This window comes from Microcaecilia unicolor, chromosome 6, assembly GCF_901765095.1.
Source record: "Microcaecilia unicolor chromosome 6, aMicUni1.1, whole genome shotgun sequence".
NCBI lineage: Eukaryota > Metazoa > Chordata > Amphibia > Gymnophiona > Siphonopidae > Microcaecilia > Microcaecilia unicolor.
In genome coordinates, this window is record NC_044036.1 from 337,389,399 (window position 1) to 337,413,939 (window position 24,541).

At 45.5% G+C, this 24,541-nt stretch overlaps 1 protein-coding gene across 4 annotated transcripts in view; it reads right to left on the reverse strand.

Moving 5' to 3' along the window:
• The window catches only part of CDC42EP4 (CDC42 effector protein 4), a 52,478-nt gene extending 31,627 nt beyond the window's left edge, over positions 1-20,851 (reverse strand). Inside the window, exon 1 of one of the 4 annotated variants that reach the window (XM_030208535.1) lies at positions 20,781-20,851. The gene's annotated coding sequence lies outside the window, so the exon portion shown is untranslated. Of the gene's footprint in view, positions 1-6,258; positions 6,279-18,845; positions 19,111-19,195; positions 19,216-20,780 lie in introns of those variants that run through there. The other 3 variants (XM_030208536.1, XM_030208534.1, XM_030208537.1) reach the window with 3 other exon arrangements.
• Positions 20,852-24,541: the final 3,690 nt, after the last annotated feature.

The following is a 24,541-nucleotide window of genomic DNA, read 5'->3' on the forward strand; positions in this document are numbered from 1 at the left end:
GGTTTTCGCATAATTGTCCCACATCAGTACAGTGCAATCTGTTCCGAATTACTCCTAGATGCTGTCTGGCTCGGCCTGTTCGGAGTCCTTAACCAGCCTAGCTGCTAGCTGTACGCTGACTGGTCTTTTCACATTATCCTGAAGAATGTGTGCATGGAAATCTGACCTGGAAGACGAGGAATGCACAAGCTTGTCTTGGGTTATCCTTCTCTTGACCTTCCTGGAGCAGGGACGGTTCTGTATGGCCAGGCCAAGCTTAACACTGCCCTGACTCACATAGAAAGGAAAGTAATTCATAACAGCTTGAGAAGTCAGAACGGGGAGCTCAGTTTGAGCAGGAAAAGGCTAATTTTCATTTTGTGAGTCCAAAGGTCCTAGGCCTACGAATGCCATGAAACCGGTTTACTATTTGGTGCTTCTGTATTTTTTAGTTCAGTTCCAGGAGTGCCCATATCCAGTAATAGAAAGGTGTAAATTAGTGGGGGCTGATGTGGGAGGGGCTTCTGCATGCTACTAGAGGGCATTTTTTGGTTTGATATACAACCAATCAGAAAGCAAAATACAGGTTTTTTTAATTATAGCTCTCATTCTGTAATAAGAAATTGTGCTTTTTGGTTGACCAAATGGTTTCTTATCAGAGCATAAGAACATAAAAGTAGCCATACTGGGTCAGACCAATGACCCATCAAGCCCAGCATCCTGTTTCCAACAGTGGCCAATCCAGGTCACAAGTACCTGGCAGAAACCCAATTAGTAGCAACATTCCATGATACCAATCCCGGAGCAAGCAGTGGCTTCCCCCATGTCCATCTCAATAGCAGACTATGAACTTTCCTTCAGGAACTTGTCCAAACCCTTTTTAAGGCCAGATACGCTAGAAAATAATTTTGTAGTGCCAGAAATGATGCATGCTGGGGGTGAGAACTACGGCTGGGCTCCCTGGGTAGTTCCGAACTGCTGCACGCCAGCCCTTTAGTTAAAGGGCCCCTTAATCACCTCACTTGTGGTTCCGATTTCCAGATCATTTATAAATATGTTAAATAGCACCGGTCCCAGTACAGATCCCTGTGGCACTCCACTGTTCACCTTCCTCCATTGAGAAAAATGGCCATTTAGCCCTACCCTCTGATGGATTTTGATTCTCTCCCTTTCTGTTTCTCTCTGTAGAAGATAAACAGGAGATGGAGATTGGCTGATTGATGATTATTAACAATATCGGAAGAATCGTTCCTATAGTCTTATATGTCAGCTTGAAAGTATGCAGGCTCCAGATTGAGTGATATAATGTGACAAGGTCTCTTCTTCAAGATTCTCTGGAATCTTCACGGATGGATATAGCTGGTTAGTGTTCTTGGGATGATGTAATCGATCTAGATTGTCAATGTCCTTGGGCCAATGTAATCGATCTAGATTGTCAGTCTCCTTGGGCCGATGTAAACGATCTAGATTGTCAGTCTCCTTGGGCCGATGTAATCGATCTAGATTGTCAATGTAGTTGGGCCGATGTAATCGATCTAGATTGTCAATGTCCTTGGGCCAATGTAATCGATCTAGATTGTCAGTCTCATTGGCCGATGTAATCGATCTAGATTGTCAATGTCCTTGGGCCGATGTAATCGATCTAGATTGCCAATGTCCTTGGGCCGATGTAATCGATCTAGATTGTCAGTCTCCTTGGACCGATGTAAATCGATCTAGATTGCCAATGTCCTTGGGCCGATGTAATCGATCTAGATTGTCAGTCTCCTTGGGCCGATGTAATCGATCTAGATTGCCAATGTCCTTGGGCCGATGTAATCGATCTAGATTGTCAATGTCCTTGGGCTGATGCAATTGGAATGCAATAGTCCTTTGACACAGAAAAATCCAGGACTTTGGTTTAAATGTTGCTGAGGGTAAGTTCTATGATATATATATATATATATATATATATATATATATATATATATATATATATATATATATAATGATGACAGTACAGATAATAAACATAATAATTGCTATGAATATATGCTAGCAGCAAATCTGAGGAAAAAGTGTGAGAGAGTGTGTGTGTGTTAGGGTCGATGAGGGTTGCCACTGGCTACCCAGCCTTGCAATGAATAACACTACTGTAGGCCCTTAGAATTCCATCGTCACTCCTCAAGGGTCAGGTTTTCAGGATATCCCTCATGAATATGGATGAAGATTTGCATTCCTTCTACTTCCATTGTATACAAGTCTCCTTCATGCATATTCATGAGGGTTATCCTGAAAACCTGTGCTGTTGATGGCCCTCAAGCACTGGGCCTTGTCAATGCTACTCAGAGCACTCCAAACCTTTCACCAGCACTACATTCATTTGCAAAAACAAAAATCATAAGGGAAGTTTTCAGGATTTCCACAATGAATATGCATGAGATAGATAGATATACAATGGAGATAGTGGAAGCACATTTATGTCATGCATATTCATTGTAGATACCCTGAAAACTGACTGACTAAGTGTGTCCCGAGAACTGGGTTGAGAACTCCTGGTGTACAGGGAATGAATCCGAGCACCAGTGCAGCAAGTGGGTCTCTGTCTGTGTAAGTAGGAAGAACAGACTTTGAACGGCCGCATGTGAGGCAGGGGAGTTTGCAGAAAAACGGAGTGTGGTGGGTTGAGATTTCAGCCTTTATTCCTCCAAGTCACTGCAAGGCCAAGTGTAATGTAATCAGTGACCTCCCTTCTTATTGCATAACTGGGCTCTTTGACTTCTAAACCAAAGGTAAATTATAAGCCAGCCAGTGCTGGGAGCATTAACACACCCAGTCCCTCTTGCACAAATGTTATGATCCAGGGAGGTGAAAATGAACCATGTAAGTATGTTCAAAAAATTCCAGTTCCCAGCCTTATAAACAGTGCTGATGAGAAATGTATTGCAAACACCTACTTCAGATCAGTGAAATACAATCGGAGCGCGGAGAACTTCACAAGACAGCAGTGAAAGGGCACAAGCAAAGCTATCAGGTTACCCGGCTCAAGAGGGAGATTTAGGTCAGGCCAGGCCAGGCCTGGCTCTCTTGACAAGCCTGTCATGGTTGACTGATTGATTTAATTTTGCTCCCACCTTTACTTTCAGATACGCTAGAGGGGTCCTTTTACTAATGCGTGCTTACCGCAGGTAAAAATGCCCTACCGGGGTGCGCTCAGGTATCCAGCAGCATTTTTTTTACACGAACACAAGCTACTCATGCTAAAAAAACAGTTTTTATTTTTTAGCACTGCGGCTTGTCTGGGGGGGGGGGGGGGGGGCGGAGAGTAGGTTACCTCACTAAACTGATGCACACTAGCTCACATTAGTTCATGGTTAGCACGCAAAGTCCGTACCTGCCCACAAAACAGGTGTCCGTAAATGCTCATGAGCTAATGGGAAAATTAGCAAGTGGGAAGCAAAAAAGCGCAAGGATGGTGGAGGAGAGGAGAGGGGAGGGGAGGGGAGGGGAGGGGAGGGTGGGTAGAAGGGTAGGGGAAGGGAGGGCTAAAATGGAAAAACTTTATTGTGATGGAAGTTTGTCCAATGTTCATACTTATGTTAATGGGATTTATGGTTGGAAAAAGACATTTTAAATGTTGGTTGGTTGTATTATTTGACCAATAAAAACTATAAATTAAAAAAAAAAAAAAAAGCGCAAGGAGCCTTCACATGAGGGGCTCAGTCTGTGCTTCGGCAGGAAATGCCTGCCTCAGGGGTCTAGGTAAATAATTCGATTCAATTTAGGTCTTTTATACCGCTAGTATCCCCTGTTTAGGGTTCCATGCGGGTTTAAAGCTTTCGTGGGACAGAAGTTACAGATTTATAAGTAAGACATTGGGCGAATACATTCTGATTGATTAGATATAGCGTTATAAAGCGTTATACAGTATAAATATAGTTTGTGTTAAATTAGATGTTTCTAAAGTTCGTAGGGGATCGATGATCCGTGAGTATTATATTCCAGTCTTTGGGAAGAAGTAGGTTTTTAGCTTCTTTCGGAAGCTGAGGTAGTTGTTCTCTGCTCTGACAGTCAGAGGGAGCGCATTCCATAATAAACACGAATATTAAATATAAACCATAATAACGAATATGAATGAGAATAATGAAAACACACATCAAAAAGTAAACAACGCCATAGACATTCAGTAATAAACAAACATACATAATGAATAATTAAATAATTTAGCAACATTACTGTGCAAATATAGCTATTAAAATAATTGTGAAAAATTGTCTAAACATTCAGAATAACAGCTTAAACTACATAGCTTAAGCAGGGAAGAAAGTATTGATGGAGTGGACTAATGGTTAGAACACTAGACTTGACATCTAGAGGTGGCTGGATCAAATCCCACTGCTGCTCCTGCTGATGTTGGACAAGTCACTTCACCCTCCATTGCCTCAAGTACAAAATTAGCTTGTGAGCCCCCCAGGGACACAGAAATACCTAGTGTACCTGAATGCAACTCATCTTGAGCTACTACAGAAAAAGGGGTGAGCAAAATCTAAATAAATAAAGATTCTAGAATTCTAAAGAATAACAAGATTCCATTTAGAATTTCAAAGTGTAGCAACATTCCATGTAGAACCCCAAAGAGTAACAAGATTCTTTGGGGTGGAGGAGTGGCCTAGTGGTTAGAGCACCAGTGGTTCAAATCCCACTGCTGCTCCTTGTGATCTTGGGCAAGTCACTTAACCCTCCATTGCCTCTGGTACAAACTTAGATCATGAGCCCTTCTGAGACAGAGAAATATCCAGAGTACCTGAATGTAACTCACCTTGAGCTACTACCAAAAGAGGGATGAGCAAAATCCAAATAGACATGAGAATGGAATGAAAGCTGCATGTCCTTCATAGGACAATTATTACTGAAATTGAAGAAGCGGCCATTTTGTGGCAATGTTAAAAGCAACCTGAGCACACAGGAAAGACTAGTACCAGATCACTTTTTAGCACTGCTTAGTAATAAGTCCCCTAGGTACTTACCCTGTCCCTGGAGGGTTTACAATCCAATGGGTCCTTTTATTAAGCTGCGTTAGGCGCTAGTGCAGCCCCCCCCAAAAAAAAAAGCCTAATGTGGGACTCCTTAATGCTTCTGTGTTAGTTTTGAGAGGTGCATGCGCTAACCATGCAGTAATTACTTTCTGTCATTTGTTGAGGGGGCATGGCAGGAGCGGAGAATGGGCGTTCCTGCACTATTTGGTTAGCGCACGGTTAACGCGGAAGCCCTGACCATCTCCTATTTAGATGGCGTTAAGTGTTCATGTGGTAATTTGAAAAAAACGGCCGTGTGTTAATGGTAACATTAGCCACGGCCATAAATGAAATTAATGGACAATAAGGGTTTTTTTTACAGCCACGGTAAAAATGGCCGTAGCACGCAGGAAAGACCCTCATAAGAATGCGCTAAGGCCTATATTAGCAAAGCTTAGCAAAAAGGACCCCTAAGTCACTTGCCCAACATCACGAGCAGCAGGGATTGAACCGGGCTCTCTTTGGGTTTAGCTTAGTGATGCATTATGGGATTTCAGTGGATAAAAACCAGGGACTACAAATCCCACACTGTTTTGAGATGTAAGTTCAAAACCAGGATTGGCCAAAAAGTCTCTCGTCTGGAACTGGAGAACTTGGCAGCTGTATGCAGGGCAGAATTACCCCAGCAAGCAAAGAAAATCACTCCTTTTTATGGGTTTGTTTCTCAGATCTAAAAGTAATCGAATGACCTACCTAGACCTGAAACACACAAAGCAGATGTGTCAGCAGAGGCAGGGACACTTTAAGAGGTCAGTGTTTAGCTCCAGGATACAGCACTCAAAATCAAAACACTCAGCTGACTAGCCTCAGGGAATCTCATGTTACATTAATTATAACCAGCAGAAGGGGTACCAGCAGCCACCAGGACAATTTCCAGTTCCTTTCCCCTCACTGGCTTGTCTTAAACAACATTGTCAATAACTGGCAAACTTATATCACTGGTCTAAATATTGCTAACCAGCATCAAACAGTTAAAAACCAGGACAATCACCAATCTGGAAGCTTCACCATTCTTGGCATGGAGCAAAAGGTCTCATAAAACACCCAGTTGACTGTCCTTCAACTTAGTTTAAGGAACGCTCTTTGCAACTTAAGGTGTCGGCTGTAATCACTGACCAAAAAAACCTCCACCTACCTTCGAAAACTAAACAGAGTAGGGGGCTAACCTGACAGTTAATACTGAAGGATCCCTTTTCCCTTGCTGAAAATATATTAGTGGTCAAACCTTTAGAAATCAAGATAATCCCTGGATGGCAAATAATAGCAGTGCTGTGCCTGGTCCTTCAGAGCCCAGAGCAGGTGGCACGCTGACCACACAAAGCATGAACAGAACACAAAGCAAATCTTCATCAAAAACCCTACGCGCCCATCACGCTGATAGGCTAAAGCATGAATACAGCACGGACAGCTGGAGAACGGCAGTCAAGTGTGACATGTAAACCATGAACTGCTGAACCTTGGACTCAGAAGGACTATTTTAAAAGCAGGGACAGCGTGCACCACAAAAAGTGTAAATAAATCAAATTTTAGCAAAATTTGAAGAGACAAGAAATAGATGTAGAAAACAACCTGCCCCCACACAGCAATGTTACAGTCCTACTTTAGGGGTTTGGTATTTATTACTATACCTTACTGTTTTTGTTGGTTTGTGGATGCTTATTTTGTTATTATTGTAAACCACTAAAGGGCGTCATTCATTGCCTGGTTTATCAATCTGAATAAATAAATTCCAGCAGCCAATCGCACTGCCGTTTCCATTCATCTGTATTTATATTTTGCAGACCACTTGTCTGGTCGAAACTTTTTCTGCATGTGTTTAAAAAGTAAATAATTACACAATTGGACCGAGAGAGCTCTGCATGGCAACCGTCCCACCACAGCTGTAACCAACACATTAAATCCCTGGGATCTTTGCCCCAGACAGACAGGGAAGGGCTGATTTGCCAATCGGGGTTATGGCAAAACAAGGCTGACAGAGGTGCTGTTATGGGACAAACAGGTGTTCAGCTCTTTTCTGGATCATCAAGTTTCAGTCTTTAGACCTCGGGAACCAGGTGAAAACTTCTGGCACACGGCCACTGACTACAGCCAAATTTTGGTATCCACACAACTAAGGGACCCCTTTACTAAGCGGCAGTAAGCACTAATGCATTCTTACCGCACGCTAAAAAAGGTTCAAAGAAGGGTGACCAAAATGATAAAGGGGATGGAACTCCTCTCGGGTGAGGAAAGGCTAAAGAGGTTAGGGCTCTTCAGCTCGGAAAAGAGACGGATGAGGGGCGATATGACTCAGGTCTACAAAATCCTGAGTGGTGTAGAAGAAGTAGAAGTAAATCGATTTTTTACTCGTTCCAAAAATACAAAGACTAGGGGAAACTCAAGGAAGTTACATGAAAATAACATGGAATGTTGCTACTCTTTGAGATTCTGCATGGAATCTTGTCACTCTTTAGGATTCTAGAATCTTGCTATTCTTAGGGGTTCTAATGGAATGTTGCTACTCTTTGAGATTCTGCATAGAATCTTGTCACTCTTTAGGATTCCAGAATCTTGCTATTCTTTGGGGTTCTACACAGAATGATGCTACTCTTTGAGATTCTGCATGGAATCTTGTCACTCTTTAGGATTCCAGAATCTTGCTATTCTTTGGGGTTCTACACAGAATGTTGCTACTCTTTGAGATTCTGCATAGAATCTTGTCACTCTTTAGGATTCCAGAATCTTGCTATTCTTTGGGGTTCTACACAGAATGATGCTACTCTTTGAGATTCTGCATGGAATCTTGTCACTCTTTAGGATTCCAGAATCTTGCTATTCTTTGGGGTTCTACACAGAATGTTGCTACTCTTTGAGATTCTGCATAGAATCTTGTCACTCTTTAAGATTCCAGAATCTTGCTATTCTTTGGGGTTCTAGTGGAATGTTGCTACTATTTGAGTTTCTGCATAGAATCTTGTCACTCTTTAAGATTCCAGAATCTTGCTATTCTTTGGGGTTCTAGTGGAATGTTGCTACTATTTGAGTTTCTGCATAGAATCTTGTCACTCTTTAGGATTCCAGAATCTCGCTATTCTTTGGGGTTCTACACAGAATGTTGCTACTCTTTGAGTTTCTGCATGGAATCTTGTCACTCTTTAGGATTCCAGAATCTTGCTATTCTTTGGGGTTCTACACAGAATGATGCTACTCTTTGAGATTCTGCATGGAATCTTGTCACTCTTTAGGATTCCAGAGTCTTGCTATTCTTTGGGGTTCTACATGGAATCTTGTCACTCTTTAGAATTCCAGAGTCTTGCTATTCTTTGGGGTTCTACTTGGAATCTTGTCACACTCTAGGATTCCAGAATCTTGCTATTCTTTGAGGTTCTACATGGAATGTTGCCACGATTTGGGTTTCTGCCAGGTACTTGTGACCTGGCTTGGCCATTGTTTGGAAAACAGGATACTGGGCTAGATGGACCACTGGTCTGACCCAGTATGGCTACTCTTACGTTCACTACTGTGGGACGCACTCAAGCATTCCGCAGTAGTTCTGGGATCAGAACGTGCCAATCTCACACTAAAAAAATATTACCTATTTTATAGCACGGGGGCAGAGAGTAGGCATGACCTGTGCAGGCAAATTGCTAATTCTGATGATTAGCACAGGCCTAGCATACAAGATCTTACCATCTACAAAACAGGTACTGGGAAGGGCTCATGCGGTAACGGCCGTGCGCTAATTGGGAAATTAGCGCTTAGCTATTAATAAAAGAAACTGCAGCCATTTCACAGCTGTGCTAAAAGTGGCCTCAGAACGTGGAAAACGCATGCAGTAAAAATAACGCGGGGACCTTGTAGCACAGCTTTGTAAAAGGGGTCCCTAAGGCTTCTGTCTATTCCAGGTGGTTTGTGCCTCCATCACATCCCCTGGGAAGCTGATTTAGGAAGAAATATTTTTTTTAATTATTCCCCCTCCCCCCTCACTTCCTGGGCGCGATTAGAAATGTTCAAGTATTTAAAGGTCTGTTTCATGTTCCTCCGATCTCTCCTCTCCTGCGTACCCAGTGCTTAAGTTCTTAAACCTCATCTCATAAGGCTTTTGGTGTTTATCGTGAGGGGGAGGTTACAAATACACAAATTATTTCCCCCAGGTTCTGAAGAAACTCAAGGCCGTTAAAAGTTGATTTGTTTTGGCGATACTGCACAATTTCCATTCTGTTTGGAGGGAGAAGAGGGTTTGTGACCCAGGGTTTCCTGTAACAAAGGGGGAAACACATCCCCCCTTCCTGAGTCCTATTTATAACATGAGAAGTGCTCATTTTAAAGTCAGACTGCCATGCAGCTTTTGACTGGATAGCTGGCTGCTCCCTTCCGTGTCTTTGATCTGAATGCTCATGCCTGGTTTCAAGGAGGTTATCTCATGCGGCTCAGCTTTGTGGTCTTTTAACACAGCCAAAGTGAGAGGCCATTAGTACATCATAAGAGACAATGGGATCGATATTCAAATGGTGGTGATCAATGTTTTGCTAAACCTGGAAATTCAGTGCCAGGCCACATCTTTGAATTTCCGGGTTTGCGGACACTTAGCCGGTTAAGTGCGATAGTCAGCTTTTATGTGGTTAACTGGCCGGTTAAGCACTCAATACCAACACTTAATAGGTCAAGTGCTGACCATCCCCGGAACGCCTCCAAAATAGCTATTTCTAGCTGATTAAATCACTTTGAATATCAACCCCAATGTGTACGCCTCACCCTAGTGCACATTAAGGAGAACGCTCACAAAGCGGCAAACATGATACCCATGCATGCAGGGGAGAATTAGCCAAGTAGGTGAAGGAGAAATGTTCTTTTCTTATGAGAGGGAAGCCAGCTTGAACCACCATGTCCACCTGACAAGATTCTGTAACAGCTTACATGTAACCCAAGACTTTGAAAAATGAATAGATACCATGTGAGCCCTTCGCAGGGACAGATGGTCCCAAATGGAGGCAAAATAGGAAAAACAAACAACACCAGGGGCCTTAAAAAGAGGGACACAGTTCTTTAACCATACACTTTATAGAACAGTCTTCGAAAAGGACCCAACGCGGGCCGTGTTCCGGTGCACAGCGCCTGCGGCAGGGGTCACGACGGTAGCAGGAAGAATGTGCGGATTAACTCCGCAGAAATATTGGAAGCTACGTGTAGCAGCGATATATATTCCTTCGCACATGTAGAAAAGTAACGCTCTCCGATACTTTTTGTACTCCAATATCGAAGGAGAGCGTTACTTTTTTACTACACGAGCGTTACTTTTCTACATGTGCGAAGGAATATATATCGCTGCTACACGTAGCTTCCAATATTTCTGCGGAGTTAATCCGCACATTCTTCCTGCTACCGTCGTGACCCCTGCCGCAGGCGCTGTGCGCCGAAACACGGCTCGCGTCGGGTCCTTTTCGAAGACTGTTCTATAAAGCTGTACAATTAAAGAACTGTGTCCCTCTTTTTAAGGCCCCTGGTGCAGTTTTTTTTTCGCTATTCGGACCTTTGTTTGTACTTTGCTCCCTCTCTTTGCTGTACCCCAAACAGAGGCAGCCTGCTTTTAGCTTACAAAAATGGAAGAACAGCACAAGAAACTGGTGTGGAAAGTTTAGCAACTGGGTTTTCTGTCCTGCGAAATCCTTCCGTAGCACACATCACCCGAACAACAGAAACCATGTGGAAATATGGTACGCAGCCACCTCTGGGGTGATAAACGTGAACGGTTGGGTGTCTTAAAACCATGATGCTGAAGCACAAGGGAATAAGGCAGTGTGGACATGACCCACGGAGCTAAGAACAGAAAGCAAGCCTGAGAGATTTCTGCTGAATCACTGCTATATTAAGCACAAGGCATGCAGCAGGAGGTTTCTGGGTGTGGAAAGGAGCACTTGAAACATTTTGGGGATTTTCCGAGGGTGGGAGGAGGGGGTTTCTAGTTTCTTTTCTTTATACTTTCTGCTATGAATCACACGTAAGAAAGGTGCAATCCAAGACTTCCCTGTGACTATCCATTACCCATTCACATGGGAGAAGAAAGGTTTGGCCCCCGGAATCATTCTGGGGGACCAAACTCCGGCGTACTTACAACTGCAAAAATATACTTTCAGTGCAAGAGCCATAACCAGACTGGGGGAAATCTTATCTTGGAAGTGTATTTCTGAAATCCCTTTCCATCCAGCCTGGGTCAGAGAGACCCAAACACCACTGAGAGCGCTGAGAAAGGCAGGCGGAAGTAGGATATGCAGAATTCTGTGAGTGTGGGGGAGGGGTAGCAAGCAAGGCAGGAAGGGATGCTCTACCCCTGCAACCCCAGCCTTTTCTGAATAAGTGAGCTAGGGATGCCATTAACTATACTGAAAACAGACACAGATACAGTGCTTTCAGCAACTAATTGTTTCCAGAAGAGAGAGGAACTGACAAGGAGATTATGGTCAAGGGAGCTCCCCCTGGGCTTCATCTGATGAACATCAGAGTTCCCTGTGACAGGCAGGGAAGGGTGGGATGGTCCAACAGCAGAGCTAACAGAACTCGCTTACAATACCAAATGCGCCTTTGTTACATCCTCCCCTCCATCTTTTTCCTAGGTCTGCTATTTCATCCAAATTTTGTTTTTAGTTTGCATCCACTCCTACCCTAGCTGAATAACATTTAATCACCTCTCTGACCTCATGTGCACCTTTCTTTACATTATTCCCCTTACTTTCTAACTCCTCTTACTCTCTTACCTATCTATATGTTCCATCTTTGCTTATACCCTACACTGTCAATTAAAATATTCTATTATGTATTGTGTCGACATTGTAAGAAGTAACTATGCCATACTTTGTATTGTTATTTTAATATTTTTACTGTTTTAATTATCTATTGCTTAAGTTTGATTTATTCTTACTGTACACCACTTTGAGTCAGGGGCGTATCTGTAATGGGGCCACGGGGGCCAGGGCCCCCATAGATTTGGCCCTGGACCCCCCCTACCGACGGCCCTCGCAACCCCCCCTCCCGCCACCAACCTGCCGTCGCCTACCTTTGCAGGACGTCAGAGTCAGACTCAGAAAGAAGAATCAAACAACGAAGGAAGACGAATTCGGCTGGCGGGGGTTGGGGTCTCCTGCCTGCAGAGGTAGGTGACAGCGGGCGGAGGGTCGGCGGCGGTCGAAACGGTCGTCGGGTGGGCCACGGAGGTGGTTCTGGCGGCGGCGGGGGGGGGGGGGGGTGTGTGGTGGTGGCAATGGCGGCAGGGGGTGGCGGCGGGGGGGGGGGGTCTAAAATGTGCCCCCTCACCTCGGCTCTGGACCCCCCCCCCCCACCGGCGAAGTCCAGATACGCCCCTGCTTTGAGTGAATTCTTTCAAAAAGGTGGTAAATAAATCCTAATACATAAATAAATAAAATAGATGTTCATGCTTTTTGGCACCTTGATTTATGGCCTATTCTGGTCTTAAAATATCCCACATTTGTCTATGGTCCATCTGTACCTTCTAGGGGCAGGCTGTCATTTGCACATAGAAACAGAAAAATGAAGGCAGATGCAGACCATATGACCTGTCTGCCTTTCCATACCATCTACTATCCTTTCTTCTCCTTTAGAGATCCTCTGGACTTGTCCCAAGCTCGCTTGAATTCAGATAGTCTTTGTCTCCAGCACCTCTACCGGGAGGCCGTTGCACACATTCACCACCATAGCAAACATCAAACAACATTATCCCAAGTCTTTGCATGTCATCAACAAATGAAAATGAGCAGGAAAAAAACTCCACAGGGCCCAAAATCAGCTGGTGGCGATCAGTGTTTTGCTGACCACCATTGGCACTGGCAATGAATTTCCAGGTTTGTGGAGCTGGCTAACACATTACCAGTTATATGGTCCTATTAATGCAGTTAACCTGTCCAGCTAAGCTCTGAATTTCACCACTTAACCAGCCAAGTGCTGACTCCATCCTGGAACGCCCTCAAAACAGCTGGTTTTCAGTTTGGTACTAACTGATTAGGTGCCACTGAAAATGACCTGTTAGCCCGAACAGGCAACGTAACTGGCCAGGAGCCGTTTCTGGCCAGTTAAATCACGTTAAATATTGACTGTACAGTATTTTCCATTTGCCAATAATAGTGTACATTCTTTGCACAAGAATCCAAAGGCAATTTCCTTGTACAGAGCCCAGAATTAATGGGTAGGTGAGCACCACCCCGAAGTTGAGCCTCATGTACACAGGGGACCTTGCTCACTACAGCCTGGTTAGTCGGGACTGTGGGGTGAATGAGGCTCATCCTTTGAAGCCTGCTTGCCCAGTTGGGCAGGCACAAGTTTAACGGATCCACCAATCAGAGCCTTCCCCAAGTGGTCGGGTGGGCTCAGGGTGGGGGATCTTTAAATGCAGGTGTCTCTGAAATCCAGGACTTCTGGCTGCTTCTTGGATGCAGCGGGATTCCCCCTACCTCCCACCATGGGTTGTTAAGGTTCATTGACTGTGTTATTTGGTTGTTTTTCTTTGTCTCAGCTTTGGGAGTGGGGGGGGGGGGGGGGGGAATACTCAAGCTGGTCTTCAAGAAGGCCCTTTGAACAAGGCCACAACCATTTCTGGATAGCAATGGTTGGGTCTAAGATTCAGCTTAGTCCTGGACTACTGCTCTTGCTGTTGTGGCGGATTAACCCTTACCTGACGTACAGACACAACTCCTTAAATCCATCAACGGTCTTTTAAGAGACCAGTTATGCTCAGACTTTAAAGATACATCACTGAAAATATGTGCGATTGTCAAATATATTTACTCAGACTCCTGAAGCAGGCATGTATATGCCGAAACATGGAACCATGTTGAGTCATCACCAAATAAAAGTTTTAAACTACATATTGAGAGTCCTTGGTCTGTTTTAAAGAGCCTGATCCTGTTCCCGCTTCTTGGCTGGCTGTGTTTTTCACGTGGGACTCTGGCGTCCTTTGCACTTCTGTCGGACTCCTTGCTGCACATGGCAAGACGTCTTTTGGTTGTGTTCAGTTTTATTTGACTACTCGGGTTAGTGATTTTGTCCCTCACTAATAAATGAAGCTGCGGCCGATTATACCCACTTGGATTTCTACTTAAAACTGATTGGTTTGTTATATTTATGTTTATTGCTTAATCTGGAGGGGGAAGGGAGTGTCACACAACTCCGGTTAATAGAGCATACACTCTCTGAAGGAGTGTGCCGTTTCCTGATAGTGTAAGAATGCACAAGAGTGTAAGAGTGTGTGTGCAAATTAGTGCATGCACGCGTACACCATCAGTAAAGAGGGTGAATTCCCCCAAGACAAAAATGAAAACCAAACTAAACGAACAATGTTGCAATCGACACAGGGAACAAAACACAATTTTTGTGCTGTTTATCAGTAGTAATTTCTCACCAGTCCGTGCTTGGGATGTTTACATAAACTGGGCCAGCACAGCTGTGCCCCAGTTCAGTAATATCCAAGAGATGATTCTGAGGGTCTTTCCAAAAACTTTCAACACAGGTTTTCCAGATGCCAAGTATATAATTGGAGTTATATGACTGTAAAGCGTGTTGGGATTTTATTTGATGATGAAGGGTGTCATATAACACCGAACCAGAAAAGGAAACTGAAAACGTTATTACAACCTGCAACCACTGCAGTATCCAAATAGGTAAGGACAAGGTGGGATGCCAGGGGCACATAAACAGTCTAAATTGTAGTGGGGTGCCCCCAGCTTACTCACCCATGTCGCAAAACTGGTGGCCAGGATGCAGAGGGAGATTTTCCCACTGTAGCCCAGGCCCCCTGCTTTCCACCCAGGGTTTAAATGCCCAAGTGGCAGAACATCTATGCCAAGCTGACGGTAGTGTACCCTATCGAACAGAATGGGGGGGGGGGCGGGAGGGGCGCAGCTGAACCCTGATATGCTGTGCCTGTGGATGGGCATCTCTGATGCACAGCAGAGGGTCCTGGTCCTACTTCCAGTTAGATGAACAACCTTGCTGATCACGCGGCGGGGGCTGGGGTCAGATACCCTGCAATGTGTTTTTGTGATTGTTGGCTCAGGAATAGTTATGCAATTGTTGGTTCTGTTTTGTTACTAAAGCTGCAGCCAAGTTGAACCACTCACATCAGGTGTGTCATACGGAGGGCTGGCCCAGGCTGGGACACAGGATCACAGCTGCCGATGTCATTAGCAAAATTAAGATAGGAGAACAAAGGGGAAGAATACTGGTACAGTCCATCCCTGAACAGTAGCTTTTACACTGTGGTGAGGGAAGGGAAATGGGACTTGATATACCGCCTTTCTGTGGTTTTTGCAACTACATTCAAAGCTGTTTACATAGTATATACAGGTACTTATTTTATGGGCAATATAGGGTTAAGTGACTTGCCCAAAGTCACAAGCACCTGCAGTGGGAATCAAACCCCAGGATCAAAGTCTGGTGCACTAATCACTAGGTTACTCCTCTACTAGCAACATTCCATGTAGAATCTCAAATAGTAGCAATGTGTAGCATCTTAAAAAGGGAAAGGGAAATGGGACGTGATATACTGCCTTTCTGTGGTTTTTGCAACTACATTCAAAGAGGTTTACATAGTATATACAGATACTTATTTGTACCTGGGGCAATGGAGAGTTAAGTGACTTGCCCAGAGTCATGAGGAGCTGCAGTGGGACTTGAACCCAGTTTCCCAGGATCAAAGTCCGCTGCGCTAACCACTAGGCTACTCCTCCACTAGCAACATTCCATGTACGTGCAGGATGTCAGACTCACAGAAACAGAAGCCTGCGCGGCCGCGTTGCTGATCTGCAAGGGCAGTCTTCTACATGGAATGTTACTAGTGGAATAGCAACGTTAATATTCCATGTAGAATCTCAAATAGTAGCAACATTCCATCTAGAATCTCCAACAGTAGCAACATTCCATGTAGAATCTCAAATAGTAGCAACAGAATCTCAAATAGTAGCAACATTCCATCTAGAATCTCCAATAGTAGCAACAGAATCTCAAATAGTAGCAACATTCCATGCAGAATCTCAAATAGTAGCAACAGAATCTCAAATAGTAGCAACATTCCATGTTCCACTGCACTAACCACTAGGCCACTCCTCGACTAGCAACATTCCATGTAGAATCTCAAATAGGGAAAGGGAAATGGGACTTGATATACTGCCTGTCTATGGTTGTTGGAACTACATTCAAAGAGGTTTACATAGAGGGGCATAATAGAAGGAAAACATCTATCTCCATGGGCGTTTATCTCCGAGAACGGGTCCGTGAAGGGGCGGACCGAACCGTATTTTCGAAAAAAAAATAGACGTCCATGTTTTATTCGACAATTTGTGAGCTGGGCGTTTTTGTTTTTCAGCGATAATGGAAACCGAAAGCGCCCAGCTCAAAAACGAATAAATCCAAGGCATTTGTTTGTGGGAGGGGCCAGGATTCGTAGTGCACTAGTCCCCCTCACATGCCAGGACACCAACCAGGCACCCTAGGGGGCACTTTTACAAAAATAAAAAACAAGGTAAAACAGCTCCCAGGTGCATAGCACCCTTCCCTTGGGTGTTGAGCCCCCCAAATCCCCCTCAAAACCCACTGCCCACAAGTCTACACCATTACTATAGCCCTAAGGGGTGAAGGGGGGCACCTACATGTGGGTACAGTGGGTTTGAGGGGCGGTTTGGAGGGCTCCCATTTACCAGCACAAGTGTAACAGGTGGGGGGGGGGTGGGCCTGGGTCCACCTGCCTGAAGTCCACTGCACCCCTAACAACTGCTCCAGGGACCTGTATACTGCTGCCAGGGAGGTGGGTATGACATTTGAGGGTGAAAATAAAAAGTTGTGAAACGCCATATTTTGTGGTGGGAGGGGGTTTGTGACCACTGGGGGAGTCAGGGGAGGTCATCCCCGATTCCCTCCAGTGGTCATCTGGTCATTTAGGGCACTTTTTGGGGCCTTATTCGTGGAAAAACAGGGTCCAGGAAAAGTGCCCTAAATTCTCGCTAAAAACGCATATTTTTTTCCATTATCGGCAAAAGGCGCCCATCTCTGATCGGCCGATAACCACGCCCCAGTTCCGCCTTCACCATGCCTTCGACACGCCCCCATCAACTTTGTCCGCATCCGCGACGGAGTGCAGTTGAAAACGTCCAAATTCGGCTTTCGATTATACCGCTTTATTCGTTTTTGTGAGATAAATGCCTATCTCCCGATTTGGGTCACAATATAGGCGTTTTTCTATTTCGATTATAAGCTGGATAGTATATTCAGGTACTTACCTGGGGCAATGGAGGGTTAAGTGACTTGCCCAGAATCACAAGGAGCCAAAGTAGGAATTGAACCCGGTTCCCCAGGATCAAGGTCTGCTGCACTAACCACTAGGCTAGTCCTAGAAGTGGACCAAGCTAGCTCTTTAACTGGGGTGCCCTTACCTCATTATAACACTGTAGCCAACCCTGCATTCTTTCTGGAGTTCAGAAAGAAGTGTGGACCTGGGCAAGTTGCCAGGATCACAAACTCTCCCATCAAGCTGATTTAACAGGCTGTTCTGACAGGCACATGGATGCAATTTCCCTGTACAGATAGGGAATGGTCTGGCTGCATCAGATGTAGTTTTGGGCCAGCTTAAGGGTTAGAAGCGGAGGTGGGGTTGGTCTTGTAAACATGATCAAAGACAAAAAAATATGCTCCTGATTCTGAACAAAGGTCACATTAATGTCTTTGGGAGCATGCAGTACCAGCCAGATTCTCCAAAATGTCAACTTGCCTGGGTTGTTTGTCTCTGTTTTATTTACACTCCATTGATTATTCTTTCAGCATATTTCTAAGTCTCCTTTCTTTACCCTTTTGTCCCAATATATGCTACTCTGTATAATTTTCATTGGGGGGGGGGGGGGAGAGCCTGTACATTTTTTATACCTGCAGGTAGCCTAGTATGTCAGCCGTCTCTCCTGCTGCGGAGCTCTGATGAGGAGCAGCACAGCAACACCCTGTTATGCTCACTGTTTATACGAGAAAAGGCTGGTGTGGCTAAGTAGGAGGAGCTTTCAGAAACGATAAATATTTATATGTTGGAAATGAAAATGTAGACCAGAAAGAAAAATAATAAAAAAAAAAAAACCTCGTCACGGTTTAGTTTAGCCGCCAACAGAAATATGTTTTCAAAGCAGAACCCCGCCCAGGAGCGTATTTTGCTAGCGCTGCGGCCCGAAGAGTTCGGCTCCTCTCTTTTGTGTGCCCTGGGCTCTGGGACTGGCTTTCAGCCTCATGGACAACCGCCAGGGACACGATCGGAGGCTAAAACAAACCGAACACCGGGCCTCCCCCTCCTCTTCCTAAGCCCAACAACGGAAACTTGGCAGAGAGAGAGAGAGAGAGGAGCCAACTGCTCTGCTGGATGGGGGCTGCCACTGGCCCTCAGCACCGGGTTCCCCTCTCCCCCCACCCAACAAAACCACAGATCTGACAAAAAGCCTTGCTCCATATCGGCCAACAAAACAACTAGTCCCGGAGTTTAAGCCGGAACTAAGAGATCGGCTGCAGATATCCCTCAGTCATACCCAGAACTATTTCAGATCGATAAGATGCTCCTGCCACTGTCCCCCAGCGCCTGGTTCCCTACCCCCCCCCCCCCCCATAAAAAAAAAATCTGACAAGAGAAAGCCTTGCTCTATCTCGGCCAACAAAACAACTAGTCCCGGACTTTATTAAGCCAGAACTAAGAGATCGGCTGCACTGCAGATATCCCTCAGGCAGAACCAGAACTATTTCAGATCGATAAGATGCTCCGGCTCGGCCCTAGAGAAAGGGAGAGAGAAAATGGCACAGACCCACCTTTCAGAGAGACGGAGGAGGAGGGGGAGGGCTGCTGTTTTCCGTCTCCTTTCCTAGGCTCCCGCAGCCCGGATCCCTGGCAGCCGCATCCTCCAGGCGAGTGTAACTCTAGCCAAAGTTCAGCTTGTCCTGGTCCTCTTCGGATTTCAGCGGCTTCTTAGCACCGATCGCGGGTCACAGAGCTGCCCCCGCGCCACTTTGCTCCCTGGACTCGATCGCCTGCTGCTTCCCGGGGCTCTCTGCCTCTCCACGGGAGCGCTGCAGTAAAAAAAAGTCGGCCCTCCCCCTGCATTTGCATTTCCTGAAAGCAAACCGAGAAGTGCTAGTCCTGCCCTGCATAATGAAATTACCTGGGAACAATGAGGAGCCGGCCACCACCAGCACGTCCAAATCAGGCGCCCTTCTTCCTCTCAAAGAATTGCCCTGATTACAAAATAAAATTAGCTTTGCGTTAAAAAAGGCGCCCCCTTTTCTTTTATATGTATTTTCTGCAATAAAAAAAGTTTGCACGCCTTATCTTATTTTGCAAGTGCTGGTTATGAACTGATTTTACTTTGCACCAAGATTTTTGCAATAAAAAAACAGTTTGCACGCCTTATCTTATTTTGCAAGAGCTGGTTATGAACTGATTTTACTTTGCACCAAGATTTCTGCAATAAAAAAAACAGTTTGCACGCCATATCTTATTTTGCAAGTGCTAATTATGAACTGATTTTACTTTGCACAAAGATTTTTGCAATAAAAAAACAGTTTGCACGCCTTATCTTATTTTGCAAGTGCTGGCTGTGAACTGATTTTACTTTGCACCAAGATTTCTGAAATAAAAAAACAGTTTGCACGCCTTATCTTATTTTGCAAGAGCTGGTTATGAACTGATTTTACTTTGCACCAAGATTTTTGCAATAAAAAACAGTTTGCACGCCTTATCTTATTTTGCAAGTGCTGGCTGTGAACTGATTTTACTTTGCACCAAGATTTCTGCAATAAAAAAAAAAAACAGTTTGCACGCCTTATCTTATTTTGCAAGTGCTAATTATGAACTGATTTTACTTTGCACCAAGATTTCTGCAATAAAAAAAAACAGTTTGCACGCCTTATCTTATTTTGCAAGTACTGGTTATGAACTGATTTTACTTTGCACCAAGAGGATTTCAGTGGACAACTATTGAACAGGTTAAGATAGCTTTACAGATACAACATTTTTGGTTCTGCTTTCAGATTTAACTTTCCGAGTCTAATTCCATAAACTTCGTTTATAGGTATTTGAAAACTACCCAGAAAAAGTAACCACCACAGCACTTCAGAACATAACGCATCACAGAATAGCTCACTTTTCTTCAATATTTTTTGTCGCAAGAATATTGCCTGACAATAACACGTTTTAGTCTGTGTGAGGATGAGTCCGTCCTTCCCTCGTTTGCAATGCACCTCTGGGTGCGGGTTTCCCCTTCCTCAACCCCCCCATCACACATCTGGATTTCACTTCTGGATACAGATCGAATGGTCCTTCTTTTCCCTATTTCGATCATAGCTCTGGATGCAGGTCCATCTGTCTCTCTCCCAATCACACTTCTGCATATCATCTCTGCATGCGGGTCTGTTCTTTTCCTATTAAACCTCTGGGTGAGGGTCAATTTGTCCCTCCCCCGGTTCTGCTCACACCTCTCTCTGAATAGTGAATACACGACGTCTTTTATTCCTCCGATCACATCTTTCTTCAGACCTCCCCCCCTCCCCCACCATACACCTCTGGATCTCACTCCTGAATGCGGATCTGTCCCTCTCTTCCCCAGTCACTCTTGTTACCTGTCTGTCCCTCTCCCCAGTCACACATCTGGATCTCACCGCTGGATGGAGGCCTGTCCCTCTATTTTGGATCTCACCCCTGGACAGAGGTTCGTGGGTCCCTCCCCTGATCCCACCTCTGGACCTCACCTCAAGGTGCGGGTCTGTCCCTCCTCCGATCACAGCTCTGTTCTAGGCTGACCCCCGTGTCCTCCTCTTCCTCATACTTGACTTCTTCTTCCCACCGCTGCCTATTGTTCATTTTTCCTACACCGCCAGCCCGGCAATGACGTCACCCTGACTTTGCAACCAATAGGGTTCGGTTACGTCACAGGGTCTTTCACGGTCTCCATTCAAAATCTAAGCAATGCCTTTGCCTTTGACTTTGGCTTCGGTGAGCACCAAAGGGCGTGGCCAGGTGTGTGGCTCTGATTACTAGTTATAGCGCTGCAAGGTGTACACAGCGCTTTACGGAAGCACGAGGCACTCTCTGCGCCTTACAGCTTACAAGTCAGTGAAGCCAAACGCACAGAACATTAAACAACAACAACAAAAAAATCAGAGTTATGATAGTAAAGCCACAGGGACGATCTTAAAAGAGGGGTCATAGCTGTGAGGTATCAGCCACAAATATCCCTGACAGCAAGCAGTAAGGTGGGTAGTTTTCAAGGCAGCACAATCCTGCATGCAAGTGAGGAGCTGGAAATTGGATTCGAGCTCTTTTTTGAGTAGAGTGGTGTGGTAGCTGTGTTAGTCCACTTTTAAAGGTAATCAATAGAAATAAAACAAAGTAAAACGTGGAAAAGAAAATAAGATGATACCTTTTTTATTGGACATAACTTAATACATTTCTTGATTAGCTTTCGAAAGGGGGAAAGGGAAATGGGACTTGATATACCGCCTTTCTGAGGTTTTTGCAACTACATTCAAAGCGGTTTACGTATATTCAGGTACTTATTTTTGTACCTGGGGCAATGGAGGGTTAAGTGACTTGCCCAGAGTCACAAGGAGCTGCAGTGGGAATCGAACCCAGTTCCCCAGAATCAGAGTCCGCTGCACTAACCACAAATATAATTGGGGGTGGTGGTATACTGCGCCCCCCCCCATTTAAAGTAACCCTTTAGGGCAGTAGTGTAGCAAGGGGGCGGGAGGGGCGGTCCGCCCCGGATGTCAGCTCAGGGGGGGGGGGTGCTCCCTGCCAGCTTCCCCCCTCGGCATATCGACACCCCCCAACCAGCTCCCGCACCCTACCTTTAAAAAGAATATCGGAATCCAAGGCGCAGCGCCTCGCGCCTGCCCTGCACATAAAAGAAATGTGGACTGTAGGGCCTTGCCTCGCTCTATCTGTCCCGCCCTCCGCTGAAGCAGCTTCCTATTTCCGCAAGGGCGGGACAGACAGAGCGAGAGAAGGCCCAATGGTCCACATTTCTTTTACGTGCAGGGAAGGTGCGAGGGGCTGCGCCTCGCCTTGGATTCCGACATTCTTTTTAAAGGTAGGGTGCGGGAGCTGGTCGGGGGGTGTCGATGCGCCAAGGGGGGGATGTCATCGTGCTGCACCCGGGGGGGGGGGGGGGTGCAACGGCAAACCACCCCGCCCCGGGTGGCAGACCCCCCTGCTACGCCACTGCTTTAGGGGCTTTGGAAAGCAACTTTTACCTCTCTTTAGCAGATGCGAGCCTGAAACCTTGAAGGATGTTGTCTGCACCACAGAAGAACCAAGAAAAGGGAACTTATTACACCAAATCCAACTAACTGAATAATATATAGGAAAATTTTGCACTGCCTCCAGGTAATATTGACAACTTTCCTGCCGTGCTTCAACCATTAATTCGGTCCCAGTTTAAGACGTACATTTGAGTACAGAGGTGTGGTAGCCATGTTAGTCCACTTTTAAAAGTAATCAATAGACCCCACGGTCATTCACAAAGGAAAAATATTCAACATTAAGGAATCTTTCACGTGCTCATCTTCCAATGTGGTCGCCGCATCTCAAGAAAGATATAGTAGAATTGGAAAAGGTGCAGCGAAGGGCAACTAAAATGATAGCGGGGATGGGACAACTTCCCTATGAAGAAAGACTAAGGAGGCTAGGGCTATACAGCTTGGAGAAGAGACGGCTGAGGGGAGACATGATAGAGGTATATAAAATATTGAGTGGAGTGGAACAGGTGGATGTGAAGCGTCTGTTCACGCTTTCCAAAAATACTAGGACTAGGGGGCATGCGATGAAACTACAGTGTAGTAAATTTAAAACAAATTGGAGAAAATGTTTCTTCACCCAACGCATAATTAAACTCTGGAATTCGTTGCCGGAGAACGTGGTGAAGGCAGTTAGCTTAGCAGAGTTTAAAATGGGGTTAGACGGTTTCATAAAGGACAAGTCCATAAACCACTACTAAATGGACTTGGGAAAAATCCACAATTCCAGGAATAACATGTATAGAATGTTTGTGTGTTTGGGAAGCTCGCCAGGTGCCCTTGGCCTGGATTGGCCGCTGTCATGGACAGGATACTGGGCTCGATGGACCTTTGGTATTTTTCCAGTGTGGCATTACTTATGAACTTATGTACTTATTCAGTGTAAAAAAATGCAGCGAAGGCTGCCACATTGGAGAAAGAAGTCAGATGCTAAAGAAGAGATTTAATTTACATAGACACCATATGAAAAATGCTGGTACCAATAAAGATGTCACGCCTGTGGGGCAGCACTTTACAAAACCAGAACACTGTACCAGTGATTTCATGGTAAGAATCCTAAAAGGGAACTTTAAAACAATACAGGAACATAAGACCTTTAAAGTCAGAATGATTAAATATTTTGACACCGACCAGACAGGACTTTACAAAGATCTGGGTTTTCTAGGCCATTATAAACCATAAAATTTTACTGCTTTGTCACCCTCCCAGGGCCGCTGAGAGGGGGGGACAGGAGGGACAAAATTCCCGGGGCCCGAGCCTCCAAGGGGGCCCGGTGCCACAGTCCCACCCACCACCGGGCCCCTTCCACCCGAACCCCTGCCAGCAGAAGTGCTGTCTTCTGTTCTGACTCCGGCATGCGCGGCCCACACAGACGCGCTCCTCTCAGCTGATCTTCACTGTACTCTGCACATGCAGGATGTCAGACGCACAGAAGCCCTGCAGAGTACAGCGAAGATCAGCTGAGAGGAGCGCGTCTGTGTGGGCCACGCACGCCGGAGTCAGAAGACAGCACTTCTGCTGGCGGGGGTTCGGGTGGAAGGGGCCTGGCCCGGTGGCGGAGGCGGGTGGGACTGTGGCGCCGGCCCCCCGGGGGGGGGGGGGGGGTGGTGGTAGTGGGGGCGGGGCCGGGGGCCCGGGAGCAGCCTTGTCCCGGGTCCAGCCCAGTCTCTCGGCGGCCCTGCACCCTCCTATCTCCACGCATATCTCCCTGTCCCTCATCCACCCGACTCTTCCTGTCTCTCACCTGCCCACCCCCATCCTGTTAGACTGTCACTGAAATGCTTTGATGTCTCACTTATATATACTGTCATCTACCAACATTTGCTTAGTCCTGATCTGACGAAGAAGGGCAACCTTCGAAAGCTAATCAAGAAATGTATCAAGTTATGTCCAATATAAAAGGTATCATCTTATTTTCTTTTCCATGGTTTATTTTGTCTGATTTCTATTGATTAGACATAAATGCAGTAGAGGGATGGTTGTGGGTCCACGAGAAGATGGTTGGCTGCAGATAACTGTAGTTTTCCTTTTCGGAGAGAACGAGTTAACCAAAAGTACATGCAACCCAATCCCCAGGAACTGTCTCCCATCCTGCTGCCAGGTAAGGGCCCGATTCATTGCAGGGATGGGAGCAAAGCTGAAGCACAAAATCGGGGACGAAATAAACACTTGGGTAATCTCCACTAGTTCAACATGAACTTCAAGAATAAGAT